The sequence below is a fragment of the Scyliorhinus torazame genome, chromosome 3 (assembly GCF_047496885.1).
Source record: "Scyliorhinus torazame isolate Kashiwa2021f chromosome 3, sScyTor2.1, whole genome shotgun sequence".
In the NCBI taxonomy this organism is placed as follows: Eukaryota; Metazoa; Chordata; class Chondrichthyes; order Carcharhiniformes; family Scyliorhinidae; genus Scyliorhinus; species Scyliorhinus torazame.
Window position 1 is genome coordinate 274,758,845 of NC_092709.1, and position 17,302 is coordinate 274,776,146.

The following is a 17,302-nucleotide window of genomic DNA, read 5'->3' on the forward strand; positions in this document are numbered from 1 at the left end:
CTGACCATCGCCCGCTGGTCAATATAATACAGAAAGACTTGAACGACATGACGCCTCGCCTCCAGCGTATTCTTCTCAAGCTCCGGTGATACGACTTCCAGCTGGTATACACTCCAGGCAAAGACCTCATCATTGCCGACGCTCTCTCCAGGGCAGTCAACACTCCATGTGACCCAGTGGGATTTGTCTGCCAGGTTGACGCCCATGTGGCCCCTGCTTCGCAAGCCAGGAATGGTCCAACTTTGCCAGGACATACAACTTTGCACATGTGACATCCAGTCCCCTGTACCCCCAATCCAACGGCAAAGCGGAGAAGGGCGTCCACATAGTCAAACGGCTCCCCTGCAAGGTTGCCGATGCTGGATCCGATTTCTACCTCGCCTTGCTGGCCTATCGCTCGGCCCCACTGTCCACTGGCCTGTCACCAGCTCAGCTGCTCATGGGTCGCACCCTAAGGACGACGGTGCCGTCCATTCATGTCCCAGACCTCGACCACGTTCCGGTCCTTCAACGAATGCAGCAGTCTCGTGCACAGCACAAGGTGGCTCATGACTCCCGTGCAGCTGATCTCCCTGCTCTGGCTCCAGATGACAACGTCCGCATCCATCTTCCGGATGGTGGCTGGTCTGCAACTGCTGTGGTTCTTCAGCAGGTGGCTGCCCGCTCGTTCCTGGTTCGTCTACCGGATGGTTCCATTCTGCGCCGTAATCGGCGTGCCCTTCGTCTCGTTCCGCGCTCGCTACGTGATCCTCCACTATTGCCACGCCCTCCTGTTGACCCTGACCTGGACTATGCAGAGATTCCGGTCACTCTGCATCCTCCTCACTCTGACGCAGTCCAGCCCGCTCCTCAGCCGATGGCTCCTGGCCCACCCTTGAGGCGGTCAACCAGAATTTGTCGCCCACCTCAGAGACTTAATTTGTGAACTTTGTGAACTCATGGACTTTCTGATTTGTTCTGTTCTTCCGTTTAATTGTTTAAATATAGTTTTGTATATAGTGGTTTGTATATAGTGTTCATTTCGTTATTTTTGAGACACACTGTTTTTCTGCACCAGGCACCTTCCCATGTAAATAGCTTAGTTTTTATGTACATAGTCCTGTAAATATTTCACACACACGTAGTCAGGGACATTCACCATACACTATTTATTGCCACACAGGTACATTATTTATAAAAGGGGGATGTCATAATATACACCAGTATATATTGGTGCAGACACACACTGATGGACACACAGTGGGGCCAATCAACACACACAACACCGCAGCCAATCACCAGTTAGAGCACACGCACTATAAAGATAGGGGGCATCAGAGTTCCCGCTCATTTGAGTTGCAGCTAGCTAAGAGGACAGAGCTCACAGCCTGTAACACAGACATTCACCATGTGCTGAGTGCATCGACTGGTTAGGACAAGGCAAAGGTCTTTAGTTAAAGCTAGTATCGTATTAACCCAAGTCTGAGTATGTTTAAACAGTTAATGATTCAATAAAATAGTGTTGCACTATTTCAAGTGTTGGTGACCTGTATGTGATCCAGAACACCCAACACATCAATGATCACATTTATTTACCCTTACTAAAGCTACAGTCCCAAAATGGGGAGCAAGTGCAATGGCTGCTGAGAGAATCAGAATGAATAGCCACCTTTGAAGTCAAGCATGAAGCCCAGGGGCTCTGGGGCTGCTGCCACAATGCTCGGGTAGTGGGGGATGGGGGCCGGGGTAGCCCCCAGGTGATGACGGGCCTGATCAGGTGGCTGGGTGCCATTTGTGGGGGCGTGAGGGGCTCAGTGCATGGGGGAATTGTTCATACCAATTATAGGGGCAATTTCAGCTGCTGCCCGTCCGGCCACTGAACACCCCTAGGGCGGACCCCTGTCCGTTGTAATTTGGTGAAGGTCACTTTAACTCCATCTGACTGTGAGCAGCCTCTGGCTGCACAGCTGAAGGCTATTGCTAATAGGAAATTGTCAATGTTCGTTATATGAGCACTTCACAGCTCTCACGTGGAATCTCATGGGGACATGTACCATTCCGCAGGTGAGAGTTTTTGCTGAGCATCCCAAACCAACTGTGAGGCCTGGACACTTTGCCTGAACCCCGTCAATACCTCAGAGGTAGCAGCAAATAATCAAATGGTCTGGAGCTGAGCTTCAGCACTGGGGATATCCACGTGATCAGCGGGTGACTGTGTGTGGATCGGAAAGGGAACCTGAGCCCGGTGCACATAATGTTCACCGCTGGGGTCTCTGGTCCGAAATCCAGTGTCTGAGGCCCCTGCTGTGTGGCCAGTGGTGCGTGTGCAGGTGTGGTACCCCAGCACAACTGGCTCGTTGGATGGCATCCTGAGAGAAGGCAGGGAATGTAAGGATGGGGGAAGATTGGGAGAATCAAGGGTCCCGGCATAGAAGCCATAACTAATTGTCAGTCTCTCACCCTCTTCAATTCATTACAGATATCTTGTTCTGGATGGTATTGTGGACCATGCAGCAGCTACCCTCATGGTGCTGGTGGCAGCACTGGCGGCCAGATGCTAGGGAAGGTGGCAGCAGCAGGCTCAAGGTGGCAGCCCATGTGCAGGAGTCTGCCCCACATCCTGAGTACCCAGCCGCTCATCAGTCCAAGGAGGCCAGTCACCACCAAGGTGTATGAGTGTCGTTGGTCATTTAAGGAGATGTCAGACAACATGTGTCACAGGAGGCTCCACCTCAACAAGAGGTGCAACACATGGAGGAGAATACCCGCTCCTGGTGGCCATAAAGGTCACCGCAGCCCTAAATGTTTATGCTTCGGGTTCATTTCAGGGCTTGAGCGGGGACGTGTATGGCATTTTACAACCTACACCCACAAGTGCATCCATGAAGTCACGGATACCCTGTAAGCCCCAGCATCAGACTATATAAAATTTGAGTTGGACAAAGCCCATCAAGATGCTTGGGTAGCAGGATTCTCCGCCATCGCCAGGTCTGAGGAGGAGGGCGAGGAGGGGCCGGGCCAGTAGGGGCTGGATGACGAGCCCGGGGAGGACCCGTGAGAACAGCTGGAGGATGGAGGTCAGGTGGTGGCAGCAAGGGTCCAGCATGCCAGGAGGGCCAAGGAGGCCCACTTTCTCGCCCGCTTCTCATAGGACAAGGCTTTGTCCATCATCTCACCCCTTCCCCCCTTCCCATTCAACCCCCCTGACTCCCACCCCCCCTCACCCCCCAACCACCCGATTCAACCCTCCCAGGTTCTATGTAACATCATTTCCAAGATGATGGGCATGTGTTGGCACTGTCAGCGGGTCATTATACAAGACAGGAGGGTGATAATCACCCACTGTGAGATAAATTCTGGGGCTCCTCAATCTATGCCATCGTCTGACTCCTGTTATTCTACTGACAGCACGTTTACCCATCACCTGCACTTGGTGTGCACCAAGGGCCCCAGATGTAGGACCACTGTGCCAGGGGGCATGGGGCTGAGGAAGAGTGGAGGGCAATAGGGGCTGGAGGGTGCAGGTCAGACAACCATGCGGAATAATGTGGCAGAGGCTTCACATGTCTCAGCTGTAACATTTTTTAATTGTGAACAATCTTGACCCTAACTACCGATAGTCCACCCCACTCTCCCCCAGTGCCCACTCAGTGATCCTCATTCTTCTGGGTTTGGAGGCAGCATTCTACTTTCCGTGACCTGTGGCCTTTGATGTCCCTAGCTTGCATCCTCTGGAGGGCCTGGGGCCTGAGTGCCCCTCCACCTTACCGGTAGCACCATGCCACCCTGTTCTGTTCACTCACCTCGAGATTTACCACTGTCAGGAGCGGGGACTTGGGAGAGCTGTGGTCCGCCATTTAAAAATGGCGTCCTGATCTCTCGCTGCACTGAGGACGTCCAGCGAGCAGAGTTCCTCAGTGCACAAAACAGGGCTAAATGCGGCCTCGTCATGGAGCTCCTTGCGGAGGCCCTGATCTACCCGAATAGGTGTTAGATAGCGGGGTGTTTCCCGGCACCCAGCTAATCTCACGCTACGGGACTCTGTCCCAATTTGGGTAAATCACGCCCAATATCTTAGTTACTGAAAAGTTAGTTGCTGTCTTCAAAGTTTAGGTGCTGTGCTCCAGAGTCTAGAAGATTACAAACAACGAGTACGGAAGGATAAATGTGAATTCTTCAAATCTTCCATTGTATACCTGGGGCACATCATAGATTCAAAAGGACTTCACAAATCACCTTCAAAAGTAAAAGCCGTAACTGAGGCACCTGAACCTCAAAACGTAAATTGACTTTGATCATTTATGGGCTTATTAAACTATTGTAAAGGTTTGTCCCAAATCGAGCAACTTTTCTCAAGCCTTTACACAAATAATTATCTTAAAACAGGAAATGGAATTGGGTGGATCAGTGTGAGAAGGCCTTTGTACAAGCTAAGGGTGAATGACTAAACTCAGAAGTCCTGACTGATTTTGATCCGAAGTTACCCTTGCAACTGGCTTGCGATCCATCAACTTATGGAGTGGGAACAGTGGTTTCTCACATCATACCCAATGGTGAAGAGAAGCCACTAGCATTTGTATCAAGGTCCTTGAACAAAGCAGAAATGAACTATGCGCAGATAGAGGAGGAAACTCCAGGCACCTTTTTTGGAATATCTATATGGAAGGAAATTTACTTTGCTGACAGATTATCGACCACTGACATTGATAATTGGGCTGTGCACCAGTATTCCATCTCTAGCAGCATGCCGTGTGCAGAGGTGGGCTTTGCTGCTGTCAGCACATACATATATGTCAAGATATTGTAAATCAAATCTCCATGGGTACACTGATGGATACTCTGATGCATCAGGGAGCTCTAGCAAAATTGGAGTCAATAGGAATCAGGGGGCAACCTCTCAACTGGTTGGAGTCATACCCAGCACAAAGGAAAATGGTTGTGGTTGTTGGAGATAAGTCATCTCAGTCCTGGGAAATCACTGCAGGAGTTCCTCAGGATAGTGTCCTAGAGCTAACTGTCTTCAGCTGCTTCAACAGTGACCTTCCTTCCAACATAACGTCATTTGTGGGGAGGTTCGCTGATCATTGCACAATGTTTAGCACCATTCACGATTCCTCAGACACGGAAGCAGTCTATGTACAATGCAGTAGGTCCTGGACAGTATCGAGGCTTGGGCTGACAAATGGCAAGTAACATCCGCACCACACGGGGCAGCACAGTAGCATAGTGATTAGCGCAGTTGCTTCACAGCTCCAGGGTCCCAGGTTCAATTCCCGGCTTGGATCACTGTCTGTGCGGATTCTGCACATTCTCGTGTGTGCGTGGGTTTCCTCCGGGTGCTCCGGTTTCTTCCCACAGTCCAAAGATGTGCGGGTTAGGTAGATTGGCCATGCTGAATTGCTCTTAGAGTCCAAAAAGGTTAAGTGGGGTTATTGGGTTGCGGGGATGGGGTGGAGGTGTGGGCTTGGGTGGGGTGCTCTTTCCAAGGGCTGGTGCAGACTTGATGGACCAAATGGCCTCCTTCGGCACCGTAGATTCTATGATTTTATAATTCACACAAATGCCAGGCAATTACCATCTTCAATAAGAGAGAATCAAACCAACCCCCTTGATATTCAATGGCATTACCATCACTGAGTCACACACTATTAATATTCTGGGGGTCACTATTGACTAGAAATTAAACTGGATGAGCCATATTGATGCTGTGGCACCAGGTCAGACGCGAGGAAACCTGCGGCTTGGAAATCACCTCCTGACTTCCCAAAGCCTGTCTACCATCAACAAGGCACAAGTCAGGAGTGTGATGGAATACTCTCCACTTGTCTGGATGAGTGCAGCACAACAAGACTCAAGAAGCTCAACACCATCCAGGACAAAGCAGCCCGCTTGACTGGCGCCCCTTCCACAAACATTCAATCCCTCCACCGCCAACAAGCAGTGATAGCCGTGTGTACCATCTACAAGATGCATTGCAGGAACTCACCAACGCACCTTAGGCAGCACCTTCCAAACTCACGTCTACTACATCTAGAAGGACAAGGTCCCGGGTCACCGTCCGTGTGGAGTTTGTACATTCTCCCTGTGTCTGCGTGGGTCTCACCCCCACAACCCAAAGATGTGCAGGGTGGGTGGATTGGCCACTCTAAATTGCCCCTTAATTGGAGAAAATAATTGGGTACTCTAAATTTATAGCAAACAAAATCCACATAGAACACAAAATGTGCTGATAATCAACATGTGTGATTGTTGCTTCATTTCCCACAATCCTCATGAGCCTATGAGGGAACAAGCGGTCCTAGATCTGGTCCTGTGTAATGAGACAGGATTGATTAATGATCTCGTAGTTAGGGATCATTTCGGAAGGAGCGATCACAATATGGTGCAATTTAAAATACAGATCGAGGGTGAGAAGGTAAAATCAAACACTAGTGTTTTGTGCTTAAACAAAGGAAATTACAATGGGATGAGAGAAGAGCTAGCTAAGGTAGACTGGGAGCAAAGACTTTATGGTGAAACAGCTGAGGAACAGTAGTGAACCTTCCAAGCGATTTTTCACAGTGCTCAGCAAAGGTTCAACAAAAAGGAAGAATGGTAGAAAGAGGGAAAATTGACCGTGGATATCTAAGGAAATACGGGAGAGTATCAAATTGAAGGAAAAAGCACACAAAGTGGCAAAGATTAGTGGGACACCAGAGGACCTGGAAATCTTCAGGGGGCAACAGAAAGCTACTAATCAAGCTATAAAGAAGAATAAGATAGATTATGAGAGTAAACTTACTCAGAATATAAAAACAGACAGTAAAAGTTTCTACAAATATATAAAACAAAAAAGAGTGGCTAAGGTAAATATTGGTACTTTAGAGGATGAGAAGGGGGATTTAATAATGGGAAATGAGGAAATGGCTAAAGAACTGAAGAGGTTTTTTGGGTCGGTCTTCACAGTGGAAGACACAAATAACATGACAGTGACTGATGGAAATGAGGCTATGACAGGTGAGGACCTTGAGATGATTGTTATCACAAAGGAGGTAGTGATGGGCAAGCTAATGGGGCTACAGGTAGACAAGTCTCCTGGCCCTGATGGAATGCATCCCAGAGTGCTAAAAGAGATGGCTAGGGAAGTTGCAAATGCACTAGTGATAATTTACCAAAATTCACTAGACTCTGGGGTAGTCCCAGCGGATTGGAAATTAGCAAACGTGAGACCACTGTTTAAAAAAGGAGGTAGGCAGAAAGCGAGTAATTATAGGCCAGTTAGCTTAACTTCGGTAGTAGGGAAGATGCTGGTATCTATCATCAAGGAAGAAATAGCGAGGCATCTGGATGGCAATTGTCCCATTGGGCAGACGCAGTATGGGTTCATAAAGGGCAAGTCGTGCCTCACTAATTTCGTGGAATTTTTTGAGGACATTACCAGTGCGATAGATAACGGGGAGCCACTGGATGTGGTATATCTGGATTTCTAGAAAGCTTTAGACAAGGTGCCACACAAAAGGTTGCTGCATAAGATAAAGATGCATGGCATTAAGGGTAAAGTAGGAGCATGGATAGAGGATTGGTTAATTAATAGAAAGCAAAGAGTGGGGATTAATGGGTGTTTCTCTGGTTGGCAATCAGTAGCTAGTGGTGTCCCTCAGGGATCAGTGTTGGGCCCACAATTGTTCACAATTTACATAGATGATTTGGAGTTGGGGACCAAGTGCAATATGTCCAAGTTTGCAGACGACACTAAGATGAGTGGTGAACCAAAAAGTGCAGAGGATACTGGAATTCTGCAGAGGGATTTGGATAGGTTAAGTGAATGGGCTAGGGTCTGGCAGATGGAATACAATGTTGACAAATGTGAGGTGATCCATTTTGGTAGGAATAACAACAAAAGGGATTATTATTTAAATGATAAAATATTAAAACATGCTGCTGTGCAGAGAGACCTGGGTGTGCTAGTGCATGAGTCGCACAAAGTTGGTTTACAATTGCAACAAGTGATTAAGAATGCAAATGGAGTTTTGTCCTTCATTGCTAGAGGGATGGAGTTTAAGACTAAAGAGATTATGCTGCAATTGTATAAGGTGTTAGTGAGGCCACACCTGGAGTATTGTGTTCAGTTTTGGTCTCCTTACCTGAGAAAGGACGTACTGGTGCTGGAGGCTGTGCGGAGGAAATTCACTAGGTTAATCCCAGAGCTGAAGGGGTTGGATTATGAGGCGAGGTTGAGTAGACTGGGACTGTTCTCATTGGAATTTAGAAGGATGCAGGGGGATCTTATAGAAACATACAAAATTATGAAGGGAATAAATAGGATAGATGCGGGCAGGTTGTTTCCACTGGTGGGTGAAAGCAGAACTAGGGGGCATAGCCTCAAAATAAGGGGTAGTAGATTTAGGACTGAGCTTCGGAAGAACTTCTTCACCCAAAGGGTTGTGAATCTATATTCCTTGCCCAGTGAAGCAGTAGAGGCTCCTTCATTAAATGTTTTTAAGATAAAGATAGATAGTTTTTTGAAGAATAAAGGGATTAAGGGTTATGGTGTTTGGACCGGAAAGTGGAGCTGAGTCCACAAAAGATCAGCCATGATCTCATTGAATAGCAGAGCAGTTTCGAGGGGCCAGATGGCCTACTCCTGCTCCTATTTCTTATGTTCTTATATGAGACCAGTACTACTTATTGCTTTTATGGAGCCACTGATTGGCTGCCTACTCTCAGGGGTGGGATTTCTGCCCCTGGGGTCCTAATTTTTGGGGAAGACCTGCCATGGCCTGTTAAGTACCTGATTGGCATTTAATAAGGTGGACCTTTCACAACAGAGATGGCGTGGTTGCTTGTCGACTCTCCATGAGCAATCAAGATCCCTAGCACCTAAATTAAATTCCAGCCCATTAGTGCCCTTGAAGGCAGCCAAAAGCTCAGACATCTGTCAAAGCTGTCCAACAGTCAAACAGATGGCTGAGCTGTTCTGCAAAGAATGAATACCAGAAATGGAGAGAATATAAATAATTAGCTCTGGATCTCACTCTGTGCTCGACCTTCAATGTTTTAGAGTGCAATATAGAACTTTATATACCGAATAACTATTATTACACATCTGAAACCTCTCCACTTTTACCATGTTCTTTTTTCACTTGATTGCTTGCCATTTGTCAAAAGTAACAAACCACATGGCAAGTGCATTATTTAATTAAATGAAATGAAATGAAAATCGCTTATTGTCACAAGTAGGCTTCAAATGAAGTTACTGTGAAAAGCCCCTAGTCGCCACATTCCGGCGTCTGTTCGGGGAGGCTGTTACAGGAATTGAACCGTGCTGCTGGCCTGGGCCACTTACCTTCTCCAATCACATCATTGTCACTTTAATAAACATAGATATAATGCTATAGCATTTCATGATGAATTGTAAAAGAGGGAGTACCATTTCTATTCACATTTTATACTTTTCTGACCTCGAGTTCATGTTTTATGTCTCCACTCTGCATCAGTGATTTGCGAAGGCTTCCAAAACTCAGTTGCCTCATAGCTCATTGCAGAAGTTCTGAAATGCTCACTTCCAGAATGGTACCACCAACTTCTAAACAGTAGAGTGGTTCCAGACTCACTCCCTTTCCCGCCCTGCTGAAAATAGCCAGAGATGGAATGGAGGATGGACTCCCACCGTTGTCACTCAGCGGCCATTTTTTTCCTCATTCCCAACTCCGTGCAGTCCCAAAATGGCATCGCAATATCTGGCCCCTGGTCACTGTTTTTCACTTGGAAGTATTTCAACCAATTTTGTTCATGCAAGACTTTAATCAATTTAACCTCACACAATCTATTCAATTGCACATTCCATTGATCTATCCCAGCGCTAGAGGCAGTTTAAAGCAAAAATTGTTCCAAAAAATGAATTTACATGAGCAGATTGAACATTTCTTTGCAACTGACTAACATATCAATGTATTATTCACATTTGCAGCAATTGGGCATCTCGTTATGTTCTCCAAACATGTAGGCCAAGTCCGGCTGCATACTTTTTTACCCGTCCTGTTGACTGATTTCAATTGCTGCAGTATATTCCAGAATAAAAATAGTTATCCTATTATCATGCATTTAAAAAATTTAAACCAGCCAGGCTTCTTTTTTTTCCACCCTTCTTATTATGGTTCCCAGATAAGCATCATTGGATTCTAATGGCACTAATCTACTTGCTGTGATACTCTTAACAAAGCTCGATGCACTTTTTTTTGTAGCTTGTTAAGTTCACTTTCAGGCTGCCCTACGTATTCACATTCTCAACATGATGTCTAACTACATAAGGTATGCCATCTGTTTAGTTCCAATCATATTAAGTTATAAAAGAAGTGTCAACACGATCCACAAATGCAAAGATCGGAGCAATTTCCATTGTCACACAACTGCTGCCAGTAGCATCATCCATTACAGGCAAAAATCAGATAATGGTTCAATATTGTCACTTGACTCACATCTACAATTGAGTCCCAGCAGTAGTAAAGTTTAACCCTCAGAGGAGCAGTTCTGTGTCAGGGTAAGGATTTTGTTTTAATGCTCAATAAATTCAATGAGAATGTATTCAATGTCAGTTACCATACAGTGCACAAAATCTTCTATTACAACTGATGTATAAAACCACTTTGTATTTCAAGTGATTGATGATTCGTCAGTCGATTACTTTCCTTCAGTAACTCACTCCACCAAGAATGATAACTTAAATTAGTTAATGTTTGAGGAGGGCAAGCATTAAATATTAAATAGGCAGAAATGAATGCTTGTGTTTTAGTACATCTTTGTGTGGCTGCAGTGTGCTGCAGCATAAAATTGTTAAACACATGTCTACAGTTATGGGGCAGGATTCTCTGTCGGCCAATGCCGAAATCGGGAAACCCGATTGGGCGAAGAATCGGTTCCGATGCAGAAATCACGGCGCCCACCAATTTCAAGCCAAATTGCAATTCCCCGTCACCTTGACAGTGGTGTCAATGCGGTCCGGAATGCAGATACAGTAAACACCGTTGCATATCATTAGCGGAAACCCACGCACACACGGGGAGGATGTGCAGACTCCTCACAGACAGTGACCCAAGCCGGAATCGAACCAGGGACCCTGGAGCTGTGAAGCAATTGTGCTATCCACAATGCTACCGTGCTGCCCAGTGGTTAGCACAGTTGCTTCACAGCTCCAGTGTCCCAGGTTTGATTCCCGGCTTGGGTCACTGTCTGTGCGGAGTCTGCACATGCTCCCCGTGTTTGCGTGGGTTTTCTCCGGGTGCTCCGGTTTCCTCCCACAGTCCAAAGATGTGTGGGTTAGGTGGATTGGCCATGATAAAATGCCCTTAGTGTCCAAAAATGGTTAGCTGGGTTACGGGGATAGGTTGGAGGTGTAGTTATAGGATGGATGTACGGGCTTGTGTAGGGTGCTCTTCCCAAGGGCCGGTGCAGACTCGATAGGCCGAATGGCCTCCTTCTGCACTGTAAATTCTATGATTCAACAAGCAATGGTAGCCTTCCTGCTAGTCACCGCAGCCTTGGGGGATGCCCTGCAGCTGTACAAGCTGGCGCTGCCCGAGGAGGAGTAAGCTGCAATAGCGGAGCATGCCCAGAGGAACAGGAGGCAACCTCCCAGGATGGAGAGCCAGACGCCCAATGGGCCGAGGAGGAGGAGGAAGTGCAAAGGAGGCACTAAATGAGGCCTTGTGTGTACCGGCAGCGCCTGTCATTCGACGACCTGCCGGATCGAGTATACCGTCAAAGACTCCGGATGAGCAAGGAGACAGTGCGACATATCTGCCAGATGATGGCGCACCTAGCACCATGGGGGAACGGGGGGACACACCCGCTCTGGGTGACCGACAAGGTGATGGTCACCCTGAACATTTATGCCATAGGGTACTTCCAGGTGTCAAGTGGGCATCTGTCCGGTATCTCACAGAGCTTGGTGCACAGGTGCATCTGCACCGTCACGGAGGCCCTATATGCCCAATCAGCACATTTCAGCGCCTATACTTCCCCAGGAAACTAAGGAAATTCAGCATGTCTACATTGACTCTCACCAACTTTTACAGATGCACCATAGAAAGCATCCTATCTGGCTGCATCACAGCCTGGTATGGCAACTGCTCGGCCTAGGACCACAAGAAACTTTAGAGAGTCGTGAACACAGCCCAGTCCATCACACGAACCTGCCTCCCATCCATTGACTCCATCTACACCTCCCGCTACCTGGAGAAAACGGGCAGCATAATCAAAGACCCCTCCCACCTGGCTTACTCACTCTTCCAACTTCTTCCATCAGGCAGGAGATACAAAAGTCTGACAACAGGCACTAACAAATTCAAAAACAGCTTCTTCCCCACTGTTACCAGACTCCTAAGCGATCCTCTTATGGACTGATCTGATCTCTTCACACATCTTCCCTACTGGAGTACTACACTTTGTATGCTGCACCCGATGTGTCTATGTATTTACATTCTGTATTTTATGTTTGACCTATTATGTATTTTCTTTTCATGTATGGAATGATCTGTTTAAGCTGCACGCAGAACAATACTTACCACTGTACCTCGGTACACATGACAAAATACCAATCCAATCCAATCAATGTAGACTGGGCCCACCAGGATGCCCGGGCATCGGGGTTCACCACCATCGACAGATGCCCCGGGTCCAGGTGGTGACCGACGGGATCATGTCCCTCTGCGAGCACATGCAGATGACAGGCTGCTCTACACAAACCGAAAGAGGTTCCACTCGATGAGTGTGCAGCTGATATGTGACCATCAGATGTGCATCATGCACAGCTGCACCCACTACCTGGGCAGTGTGCACAATGCCTTCATCCTGGCACACGTGATGATTCATGACATGTTCGAGACACCCTGCTGGCTGGGGCGTTGGCTCCTGGGTTACGGTTATCCGCTGCGGTCGTGGCTGAAAATGCCTATCCGGAGGCCACAGACCTACTACAACAACGTCCATGCCGCGACCATGGGCATGGTCGAGCAGTGCTTCGGCCTCCTGAAGATGCGGTTCAGGTGCCTGGACCGCTCTAGAGGGGCCCTCCAGTATGTCCAGCCCTCCACAACATCACGCAGCAGAGGGACGATGTGTTGGAGGAGGAGGAGGAACGCCAGGCCTCCTCCGATGAGGAGGATGTGGGGGAGGGCGAGGATGGGCAGGACATGGGGCACAGGCAGGCACAGGCAGACACAGGAGGTTGCATGATGCGTGTGCCAGGGCCAACATGCACGGGATGCCCTGATCACCTCCAGGTTCATTGAATGGAGGGGGGGGAATAGACCAGAGGCTTGGACACCCCATCCCACCCGCACACCACCACCCCACACCCCCTGGCCAACCCGCTGCCTGCAACCTCCTCCGTGATACCTACCTGTCACCCTACAGGGAGCGTGCCCTGGGTTGGCAGTAACACCTGGTCTGGTCCTTGGAATGGAGGATGATGACAACTCGCTCTGTGATGAGCTCCGCATCGTATAACAATGTCTGACTCCTGCCGGCGGGAGCACTTTCCGCCGTCCACCTGGGTGATCCCTGCATGCGAGCCGGCCAATCCATTACCCTGTCCCATCGGATCCCTGGGGTGACGGAGGTGGAGACAGTCGGCGGAGGGAGGGTGGGGCGCCCAGGCCACCCACAACATCTGCCCATTCCCCCACCCCCTACCCCACCCCCCCGCTGCACCGCATCTCTGGCCAGACCTGACCAGCTCACCCCTCACACCCATCTATCTGACAGAGCACTGAGGCAGGTTGTAACAGTGTTAACAAGTGTTTAATGTGCACTGATATATACAGAAATGTGTCCTAGCCCCTATAACTAAACTGTGGGAGTCACCGGTTTGGGCCCCATTACCTCCTCCTCCCTCAGGGTGCCCGATGGCCCCCGAGGTACTCCATAGGATGGGGTGCAAACAGAGCTACTCCCTGTGGCTCCTCTGCCACCTGGTGCTGCCAACCCTGGAGGCCCACTCCTGTCTCAACCAGGATCTACATGCTCACGACCATGGAGTAGACCATCGCAGTCTGTGTCTGCACTGCATCACCTATTGACTGTGCCACCACATCTGGGTCTGTGTCACATCAACCTGGGCAATGCTGCCGACGTTCTCAGCTGTAGCCCACTGTCACTGGGCCAGGCTCAGAAGCACCGCTGTAATTTCCAGGTAGCTCTCGCACATGACTGCCTGTGAGGCAGCAACCCTGTCCTGGGCCTCGGTCAGTGCCTGAACTGAATGACTTAGGCCTTGGACATATTGATCCTTATCCAAAACATTATCCAAAACATGTGATGTTGGCCTGGTTGACACGCATTGTCGGCACCAACTCTGCTCCTGCATGCATTATTGGATACACGCCGACATGTAGTCCTTGGCTCTGCGACTGCATCTCCACGATCGATTCTCCACGATTCACAACTGCCCGTTCCAGAAGCCCGAAACCCATCTGGACGGCAGCTAGTTTCTGGGGTCGGCCTGCCCTCCGACTGTCCGCCCCCTCAGGTGTTCCTACCTCCAACTGATGAACTGGATCAGCTGTGTCGTAGACACCAGATAGTGTCCCAGAAACCTCTTCACTAAAGTGCCCAACCAAAGTGAGTGTCTCTAGGGATGGTGGAGGGTGTTTGAGACAGCTGTGATGAGATATCTGTGTCATTCCTTGACTCGAGCTCCGGGGTGTCTTGGGTCTCTTGTCGAGGGCTGCCATCCGTGCTGCTGTCCTCATCGCTGGTCAGCACACGGGATGGGGTGGGGAGGTTGTGGCACTGGCTGGAGGCGGAGGCCACTAGATGGAGCTGCCCCATCACCAGCAGGTCCTGCTAGACTTAAGCCAAGACACATGATTAGACTGTGGGCCGTGGGGAGAGTGGGGATGGTGGGTTGAGGTTGAGGGTGGAGGTGAGGGTGATTTTGAGGTGAGGATGAGGGTGAGGATGGTGTGGGGGTGAGGGTGAGGGTGAGGCTGGTGTGGGGGGTTCGACACACGTGTCACGGAGAACCGCAGCTCAGCGGGGTCTCATTTCCTCGCCCGTGGCCAATCTCCATCCCGGCGACTTCCCTTTCCTCTGGGCCACCGACCATACCTAGGGCCCTCTGCTCAGCCATGGTGAGGGACCACAGGTCCATTAGTCCCCTGCCAGTCTTTTCCCGCTCCTGGCGGTTAGGGGCCACCTTCTACGAGGGCGGGGGAGGTACAGAAATTGACAACAATTAGTCAGACCGACACATGTAACCAGGGGATGGGTAGCTGGTGGCTTCAGTGGCCAGGGCACCCAGACATGGTGGCTGGTATGGATGCCAGCAGGTGGTGAGGATGGAGGTTCAGCCGCCCTCCATGTGGAGGGGGGGGGGGGGGGGTTGGGTTACGGGTGTGTGGGACAGGGTTAATGCTGGGGGCAGAATATTGCCTACGCACCCTGGCTGCCCTGAGGAGGCCGTGCAGTTTCTGCTGATGCTGCAGGCCAGTCCAGATGGTGTTGCTCATGGAGCTGATCACCTCTGTCCCCTGTGCCCAGGCACAGCAAATGGCAGCGGCTGGCAGCCTCCTTCCCGGGCCGGGGTACAATGTGGCCGGCCTGTCCTCCACCGCATCCACGACGATCTCCACCTCGGCGCCCATGAAATGGGATGCCATTCTCCTCGCTGCCACCTTGTTGGCTGGGATGGTGTGTGTGGGGAGTGAAATGTGTTTTTGCAGCTGCAGCTTGTCAGCCTCCTGTGAGTCAATCACGAATCTGATGAATCCGGCACCGTTTCCCATTGGAATCGATTGTGTTCCACATGGTACCGGTGCTAATCTCAACTGTCGCTGAATCTGTCCTGGTGCCACGCCAGTTTTGCTGTCATGGAACACCACAAATCCTTCCCCAGTGTCAATTGTCTCAGAAACGGAGAATGATACTTTAAATGGTGAGATCCTAATCGTTGTCATTCCATTATAAACAGTTGTACAGCAGCATTAAGACACTCCCTTATGGAGAGGGAGAGTAACCCTTGAGCCTTTTCCTTGCTAGCAGTTAGAGTGTCAATAGTATAGAGCTTTGAGCAGATAGCCAGTCCACTGTCTTTGGCAGGCTTGCATGGTGGAGAAATTGAGGGAAATGAATGGGGAAACAGAAGAAAAGTATTGCATCAAAAAATGTAACAGAGAATTGGACAAACTCCATGAAGGGGAGATGGTGGTGTAGCAGTCATGTCACTGGACTGGTAATCCAGAGGGCCCAGGCCAATGCTCTGGGGATATGGGTTCAAACCCTATCATGGCAGCTGCTGGAATTAAAATTCAATGGTGCCTGTGAAATTATCATCCATTGTTTTAAAAACCCACCTGGCTCACTCATACCCTTTGGAGAAGGAAACCTGCAAAAAAGAAAATGTCTTTGAAGGAAGGAAATCTGCCACCCTTACCTGGTCTGGCCTACATGTGACTCTCGGTCCACAGCAATGTGGTTAACTCTCATCTGTAATCTGAAATGGTGTGCTCTAGTTCAAGGGAAATTAGGGGTGGGCAACAATGCTGTCCTTGCCAGTGATGCCCACATTCATTGGAAGAATCTATATTAAAAACTCTAATCTGTGTAATTTGTTTTATAAATTTTGAGTACCCCCAATTATTTATTTCCAGTTACGGGGCAATTTAGCCTGGCCAATTCACCTACCCAGCACATCTTTGGGTTGAGGAGGTGAGACCCACGCAGACACGGGGAGAATGAACAAATTCAACACGGACAGTGACCCAGGGTCGAGATCGAACCCGGGTCCTCGGCGCCGTGAGGCAGCATTGCTTACAGCGTGCCGCCTCTTACTCTGTGTAAGTTGAGTAATGCAACATATCTGTGCTGATTCAAAAGTTTGCATTCACTTATACATGCGCATAACTACTCACAGAATAAAGGAAAACTTATAACCAACATCTTCCTCAAAGTCAGACAGTGAAATCTACTAATGTCTGCAAAGCTTAAAGGTAGAACTCAGTTTTCCAATGATCAGTCCTTATGGGTTCTCTCCAGGCAAAGGCATGATTCTGGAGTTTGTAGTTATAAATTCTCTTTATCTTTCTTCTTTTTGTTTGTGAATTCAGTCAGGCCCTGCATGTAAATAAAGGTTGCATTTCCCCTTTAATCTTGACATCAAATCAATCTTTGCTCCTGCTGGGTCAGGGTACAACTTGTACACTGGGAAGAAACGCAGCCACACAAATACAAATATTCATATCCTCACCATGATTGTCTTAAAGCCACTGTAGTCACAGGCAAAGCTGTATTGATCAGCTCTGCAGCATCATTCTATTATCCACATTGTGAGAATCGTTATGTCACA